Here is an 8,983-nt window from a genome sequence, read left to right on the forward strand (position 1 = left end):
GTTCTGATGTATCCAGTGGCGAAGAAAAAACCAGATTGTTCATCACCTCGATGATTGACAGATTGTACAACAAACTGAGAAATTTGTGGACAGTGACGCTAGACGGAACGAGGCTGTTTATTTTACAGTTTGCTACATGCAGCCACTTGTCCATACAAAACTACTAGCCTGAATCGTGGGTAGACAATGAAGAGGATGGCAGAATGTCAGTTACTGAGGAAAAAGTGGCGGAAAAGGAGCAGAAAAACGCAAAATTTCTAGAAAATCTTAGTAATCCAGTTTAAGGTATCATTAGGTGTCACAAAAACAGTGTCCATGTTTTACCTAACACAGAGACGCTTACGACGTAATTAAATGATCCACTGAACATAAGATTAAGTACTATTGAAGGACATTAACTTCTCCTAATCTTTGTCATCTATGTCGTCACACTTGCCTAGAAGATTTCCCCTTCCATAACTTTACTACAGTTTATTTATTTTTTCTCTATTAATAGAAAAAAAATCAACTATTAGGGTGATCACAGCACAATGGGATAACGAACTCAGACTGAAAACAATAACAAAACAGCAGCAGCGACACCTGCAATATATACCGTTTACTGAACTTAATCCTGCGTAACGAAATATTTAATGGTTATTTAAAGATTTCAAATAATAATATAATTCTGTAATCAGTATCAGTGCGTGTACAATTTCAAAAGGGGAACTCAATAAAATGTACATAATATTAGTACTATTACACAGAAGTAGAGTACGTTATGTTTGAACGATTTTGAAGTCACGCCATATCATTATAATTCATGTTGTCACGGCCGGTCCTGCTATATTTGATAACAGTGTAGTTTGACAGTAAATTTCAAACATAGTTGCCGTTGTAAATGGCTACGTTGTAATGTACAAAGCACGCCCTTCCTCCATTCAGGCTTTCCATAAGCTATATAATGTATGAGAATGACAGTTTCCCAACGCATATATATATCTGTTTTCTTTCTCAAGCGGCATAAGGTACGCGATGATTAAACTGATATCTTTTAGAAACGTCCTGAGTATATCTGACCTCTGTCACTTTTCCAAGTGGGGTTCCTTCTTGATTATGTTATGTGCTATTGCTTGTGGTACGTACACGATTTTCTTCCACTTGTCTTTGGATTAAAGGATTAATGTCTGTTACTAGGTATCGCACTTTGTTTCCAATACTAGGACACTATTTGCTGCATACATCTTTTGGATGGCTCTAGTATCTGAAGCTCATCCATATTTATTTGTTGTTTTTTTTTTCAGTGTCTTTAAGTACAAAGGATATTCTTGCCTTGGAAATTCTGAATTCCTGATCTTAACATATCTTCGTGATCTGGATGTATTAATATTTTGCATCGGCTGTTATATACTGTTATATACTCCTCCAAATGATCTATTTTCGGTGTCATCACACTCTCTTCGTAATTCCAAATAAAATTAAAATGTAGTTGTGATACACTCTGTTCCATCGCATTTTATATTGATTTTGTTTGCCATGATCTTCTATCTTGCATTTTCAAAAATTGTTTTAACAAAACGTAGTCAACTTTCTGTAATGTAAATGTATAACGAACTTAAGCATCTCCACGACTTGCCACTAATTAGGTCAAAATTAAAATTTGATAATTGACAGTATTACATAAGAGCAAACTGAAAGTTAGCTTTACCAATGGCTGGTTAAGATATTATTCGAAAGAGGAAGAACAAAGTGAGCATAGATCATTCACTGTATTCACACTTTAGATGGCCCGGCATGGCCAGGTGGTTAAGTCACTCAACTTGTAATCTGAGAGTCGGGGGATCGAATCACCGTCACACCAAACATGCTTCCCCTTTCAGCCGTTGAGGCGTTATAATATGACGGTCAATCCCACTATTCGTTGGTAAAAGAGCAGCCCAAGAGTTGGCGGTGGGTGGTGATGACTAGCTGCCTTCCCTCTAGTCTTACACTGCTAAATTAGGGACGGCTAGCACAGATAGCCCTCGAGTAGCTTTGTGCGAAATTCCAAAAAACAAACAAACAAAACAAGTTATAGGCCGGGCATGGCCAGATGGTTTAGGCACTCGACTCGTAATCCTCGAGTTCTAATCTTTATCACAACAAAACATGCTCGCTCTTTCGGCCATAGGGATGTTATAAGATGACAGTCAATCCCACTATTTGTTGGTAAAAGAGAAGCCCAAGAGTTGGCTGTGGGTGGTGATGACGAGCTAGTTATCTTCCCTCTAGTCTTACACTGCTAAATTAGGGACGGCTAGCGCAGATAGCCCGCGAGTAGCTTTGCACGAAATTCAAAACAAACATCTTTGACTTCCCCATTTTTAGCTTACACCTTCACAGAATTTACCATTTTATATCATATAACTTTAATTATGATTGATTTTTTTATGTATCGAATGTTTTCATCAGATATAATAGTAGTAGTTGCTTATTTTTGGTTAAGCGAGCCCTCGACTTAAAGTTTAAATTTGATGAAAACAGCAAATTCTACACTAATAACGGTAGCAGAGCTTAAGCCTATCAAATTCTACACTAATAACGGTAGCAGAGCTTAAGCCTATCAAATTCTACACTAATAACGGTAGCAGAGCTTAAACCTATTATTCAAAATAAGGAACATTCACGTACACCGTATCCTTTATGTTCACATTTCGAATATTATCGAATGTTATTGTTCTGCAGTCAAATGTTGCGTTAATTAATTAAGTCTTTCAAAGGCAAGACGAGCTTAAATGTACATAATATGGTTTCAGTTTTGATATGTATATTATTGAATAAATTTCAGCGATGAACCTATAAACTCTTTCTAGAAATCTTAAAATTCAGAAACAAAGTAATATTGTGAGCAGATCGATTTAAGACTCGAATGTTATTGCTAGCGACACATGGACTAAAGGTCAAGGTTAGAGACATAACAAACACTGAATCTGGATCATAGTCTGAAAACATTCAACCAAACGTTCTTACTTCCATTAGTTGAATTATTTTTATCAATGGATCTTCCAACAGTCAGACAGTATAGAGTTTTTAAATATATAACACTGTCGTTTTCATGTTGTAAAAATTTATAAGTTGATGTAATTTTAAAACTAAATAATACATGTTCTGTCAATATTTAGAGCTGCTTTAACTTTTCAGTCACTGCAGCTATATTTTTTAACAAATGATTATAGAGTTTTTCTGTCTTTTTACTAGGAACGTTTCTTCAAAAATAAGACCATGGCTAAAAATGAACAAGAAACTAACCATTGGAGAACACACTCTCTTGCATTTATAGTAAGTATAATATACATATAGCTGTGTGATAACGCTGTGTAACAAAATTTTTACTTTATGTTGCTGGGCAGAAAGTGTTATTTCCCAATTGCTTATACCTAAAGTAAATGGAAAAGACCTATTTTTCTCTTCAAAGTGCTTTTGCGACATGGGGAATTAAATTTTCAAATTTACCCATTTTCCAGAACATTTCAGGTAGATTCGGTGCTGGGTAACTGATAGAGAATTTTCAAGAACTTTCTAGAATGTTGTAAAAGCCTCAAAGCTGTGCTGCTCCATAACGGGAATAAGTATCCGTCTCTTTCCCTGGCTCGTTCGGTGCACCTCAAAGAGGAATACAACAGCATCAGGACCTTGCTAGAAGTCTTGAAGTATGATGAGTATGGCTGGAAGGTTATCGGAGACTTCAAAATAGTAGCATTCCTGATGGATCTCCAAGGAGCCTTTACCAAGTTTCCCTGTTATCTTTGTCTTTGGGACAGCAAGGACACCACAGTGTACTACAACATGAAACATTGGCCACAACGGACCGAGTTCTTTGTGGGGAGGCATAGTGTCAAATGTGAGCTACTAGTGGAGCTCCAGAAAGTGTTGTTTCCACCATTGCACATAAAATTGGGTCTTATGAAACAACTTGCCACAGCTCTTGATAAAGAGTCTACAGCCTTAAAGTACTTTCGAGACTTTTCCCTAAGCTGTCTGAGGCAGTTGTTTGGGGCTTCTTGGGCAATCACAAGGCCGAAAATTATGTTGAACTGTTTGAGGCTCTAGTGAAGAACTATGGCAAATTGGGCTGCAGGATGTCCCTGAAAGTCCATATCCTTGACGCTCATCTTGATGAATTCAAGGATAACATGGGAGCATACATACTCTGAGGAACAAGGCAAGCGCTTCCACCAAGATGTACTGAACTTTGAACGCCGCTACCAAGAAGCGTATAACGAAAACATGATGGGAGACTATATTTGGGGGCTGACACATGAAAGTGATTTACATTACAATCGCAAATCTCGAAAAACTACTCACTTCTAAACATTTTTCTTCATTTTTGTATAACTTTGGTATTAATGCATGTAGATCTTTATTCGTGTTTTATTTAGTCCTTATGTAAATAAAAATGTGCAAATTTGGCAGCTTTTATATAGAAAATAGGTTAATTTCTAAATTTCATTATTCAGGTCACAAATTCAAAGTTTGAAAGGAATAATGACCATTTTCTGTACTTTTACAACATAAGCAATTAAGAAGTAACACATACTAACAAAATTTGTGTTACATAGTGTAATAAATACATATGTGTGTGTGTGTGTGGTAGAGCACACCAACAAAAGTTTGACCTGTCTAAAGTAACAAATTTACTCTTGAATATTTTTATTTAATTTTTTTCAATAAAACATTTTAAAATATTCTGGAAAACCAGATCAACACTGTATTAGCAAGACTAATGGACAGCAACATTTAGAAGAGATTATCTGTATAGAATATAGTCGAGAATATTTAGAACTTTTATTTAAAACACAAAACATTTAACAATGTTTCAACCATTGTCAGGTTAAGAATGAACTGCTGGGATCCAAATTTAATAGGAAGTAAATCCATTATTGCAGTCATTACTGACTAGATTCTGTTACTAATGTTTGCTAACGACATTTGATATACATCTGATAGATTAAACCAATATTCCTCTTGAAAAGTAAGTCGAAAAGCCCCAGGTTTCTGGATCCATTCCTTCCTTACCTCATAATAAGCTCTAGAGTGATTCAATTGATGTCTGGCCAATGTTCTGGAATAACAGATACGGCAATCTGGAAGTTATCGATTTCAAACCACTGCTGCACATGACTTGTGACAGTCTTATGTGTAATTATCTTAAGAGTCGAATTTAACCAGTGCACGTTCAGCAGATATTTACAGAATGTGAAAGCTCGAAACAACAACAACACAAAATGTTATCAAAGCTGCAGTTTGAGAAGAAATCATTTCAAAAACCTATTTAAAAAATGTCGACCTCTGAAAAAAAATAAAGGAAAATCAGTAGCAGCTGACACTGGTCAGAAATATAGGCAGTCTTTAACATTAGTCAGTATATTTTACTCAGTCAGTATGTGTTTTGAAATTAGACATTCTCGTTGATAAATGGAAGCCATCTTGAAAGAACAGTAGCCATCTTGGTCTATCAGAAGCAACTGGGAGATGTAATAACAGGCCATCTTGAAAGAATAGTAGCCATCTTGGTCTATAAGAAGCAACTGGGAGATGTAATAACAGGCCATCTTGAAAGAATAGTAGCCATCTTGGTCTATCAGAAGCAACTGGGAGATGTAATAACAGTAAAACTAGCTACAAATGGGTCACAAATTTTTCAGATATAATGCTTCAGTGTATAAATTCACAACCCAGTTTGTGAGTTACAAAATTACATTTACGTGGCAAAATGACAGCCGGACTGGATTTTCTGGTGGTTTACATTATTTCTTTTAACGTTGACCTAAGGAAAATACCCGTGTCAAGTTTCATGTTTGTGTCACCATTTTAATAATTGTACCTGTCAATCTGTTGTCGTTTTCTACACTGTGGAAATTTAATCGTATAGGCTACTGCATGATCACGAATGCATTTACATTACTGCTAAGTATTCAAGAAATTACTATAGACTGAATGTCTTTTGTAATTCACTTATAAACTTATGATTGATTTAAGCAAGAAATGTGTTAACTCTTGAGCAGTTAAAGCTACACACAAAAGTGAATGACGGAGAAAGATTCTGTCTTACTTGAATTAATACATAAATCATAAGTGGCTAGTTGTTAACCAAACTACTAAACTACATGTAGTGAATAAATAAAAAAATCTATCACAAAATATTTAAGTGTATTTAAAAAATATTTGTTCATATTTTATGTCTATTTCTAGAAATTTTCATAAAATTATCTTCCTTAAATCACGTGATTTCTGCTTTGCATTTTCTAAGCCTTAAATAAGAATAATATTCTACTCTTCTATAATATATTCTATGAAATTAAATCACAGAACCAACTAGCATCTTATTTTCCAAGAGAAAAGCTTCCGAATGTTTTGTTCTTACAAGAACGTCTCGTGTCCCAAGTTTGACCCGATTTGACCCCAGACAGCTGGAAGAGCGAGCGTTAATGGAACGAGAAATGTGTAACAGTAGTTCCATGACATTAAAAAAAAAAAAACAGTCTGAATCACGTGACAGGAAGACTAAATTTGCTTCAAAATAAACTGTTAAACAAAGAGGGAATCTAAACGTTATATAACAACTAATTTGCATTTTGGGAACCATTAAAATACAAAAATATTAATTATTGGTTCAGTTAAGTCATCATACTTGATTTATTGTTTTAAAAATGTGGTTAATTACAGGTGATCGTGTCAATAACCGTGAAAACATCGGCTGCTTCTGATCAGTTACGAACCTCTTCCATAAGCGGTAAGAAACATTAACTTTACATTATTATGTTGCATTCCCACTATAACAGTCACCATGAATAATATTCATCATATTGCAGTTTAATGCGTTGTAGCTGATCCAGAGTGTATGTCAGTGGTTATCGTGTCGGGCTGTAAGTACGAGAATATATGGCTCGCGTCCCCTTGTCGGTAAAACGCATTTTATTCTTTAAGGCGGCGAGCGCGTTGTAGAAATGAATTTTTAAATTACACTATTTATTTAGAGTGCTGTACTCTGGCTGTATTTCTTCTAATCTATCATATCTATCGAGTGAGTGGCTCTTGTATAGCTTCGCGTGAATATTTGACACAAACTAAAAGATCCAGCTGTATTGTACGGAAAGCTGTAAATTAGTGCTGGGTTGCAGCTGGAAAGTTTAAAACTAATATACACAGTTTCTTAGTTTTCTGCTATCTGATTTATAATTAACATTCTAAGTATTTTAAATATTGTATTTGTCGCAGATATGATATCACTAGTGATTATCTAAAGTTTTTGGATCAATTGCTTACTTTACAATTGCATATAAATAAAATAATTTAATATGTAAGATGTTACTTATTATAATTTATCTTGAACGAATTTCCGATTTATTGTGTTACGTTTCACGATTTCAAATAGCCTGAAACTAAGTTAAATTATGATGTACATTTAGAAGCTAATTAAAGGTAGAATTTTATCAAAATTAGGATGTGTGCGAACAATATTGTTACAGTTTTCTTTCTTAACACAAATAATTTTAATATACAAACAATAATACAATAATCTCCATCTGGTCTGGAACTGAATATTTTATCGATGGTTCACGGTAGAGGAATGAAATTTCGAGTTAATATTGTTACACTTCACTTAACGGGTAAGCTATCCTTTCACACGTGACTTTTACATGGAATTATGGAATGTCTTTGTAGAAAGACTGACGTTCAAAGTTAATTCATTGAAGTTAACGGTTTGTAACGTTCCAAATCTATAAACGTTTCTGGTCAGATATCTGTAGTTTTCCGATTAATAAGCGTTTATCACAATTATAGCTCCTGAGGTTTATAGTATACCAACTGTAGTAAACCAACAATTTCTAACTGTCTCTCGGCGCGTCAAGTTATTATCTTTAGGCGAGGTTTTGGAACATTTAGTTGGCAACAATGCTAGTAATCACTAGTATTTTACATACAAAAAATAGTTTACTATTGATTCTTACACTCGAAATCTTCTACAAATATAGAAAATAGACGAGAATTTCGCAATACACATTTAACAGCATAAGTTACATGTGATTCTAAATATATATTTAGTCAAATAAAATATCAATATTTAAATAAATATATAATAATAAATCCGTTACAAAAATAAAAACATTTCAAACGTTAACTCGCTTTATTAACAGACAGAGAGAATATAAAATGAATTCTTACTTATTACATCCAGGTCGATGTTGGAAAAATTTCAGTACTATACATATATAAACATATACCTGATATTTACTAAAATTACTGATTTCTTTTATCACAACACTGCATAATGAACTCTTTGCGGTCTGTTCATCATGATTAATTGAGCAACGAATTTTAGTATTGATTTGTATGTTCAAAAATTTATACTGACCCCTGGTGAGACTTACTAGAAACAGCTTGGACACGTTTCGTTTAACGTTTATGTTAGGAAACCATAATGGACTATTAACCCTAATAATGGTAAATTATTATTATTGTGCAAAATATGAGTAAATTCTAAAATTTTGATCGGCATGAAACAAAATAATTAAAATTATAATCTATTTAATGTACCAAAATTATGTGTCTTAGTAAAACTAAAACGTTAGGTCAACAGTGTTCTTGGATTGGTCGTATGGTTTCAATAAACTGTAAATCCATGTTCATGACTAATCAAAGTTTTCATACAGTGAGGTAAGACAAAAATGATTAATCACCAACAATGTTATTATATTTTTCATTCTATAAGATATGCATGGTTAACTGGTTTGGGCGCTCGAATCGTAATCTGAGGGTCGGGGATTCGAATCTCCCTTCCCGACAACATGCTTGCTCTTTCATTCAAGATTGAGTTATAAGATGACGGCTAATTTTACTATTCGTTGATAAAAAAGTAGCACAGGAGTTGGCAGTTGGTAGTGATAACTAGCTGCCTTCCCTGCAGTCCTTCACTGTTAAATTATGGTCGTGTAATTTTGCGCGAGCTTTTAATCAAATAGAA

Source organism: Tachypleus tridentatus, chromosome 7, assembly GCF_004210375.1.
Source record: "Tachypleus tridentatus isolate NWPU-2018 chromosome 7, ASM421037v1, whole genome shotgun sequence".
Classification (NCBI taxonomy): Eukaryota; Metazoa; Arthropoda; class Merostomata; order Xiphosura; family Limulidae; genus Tachypleus; species Tachypleus tridentatus.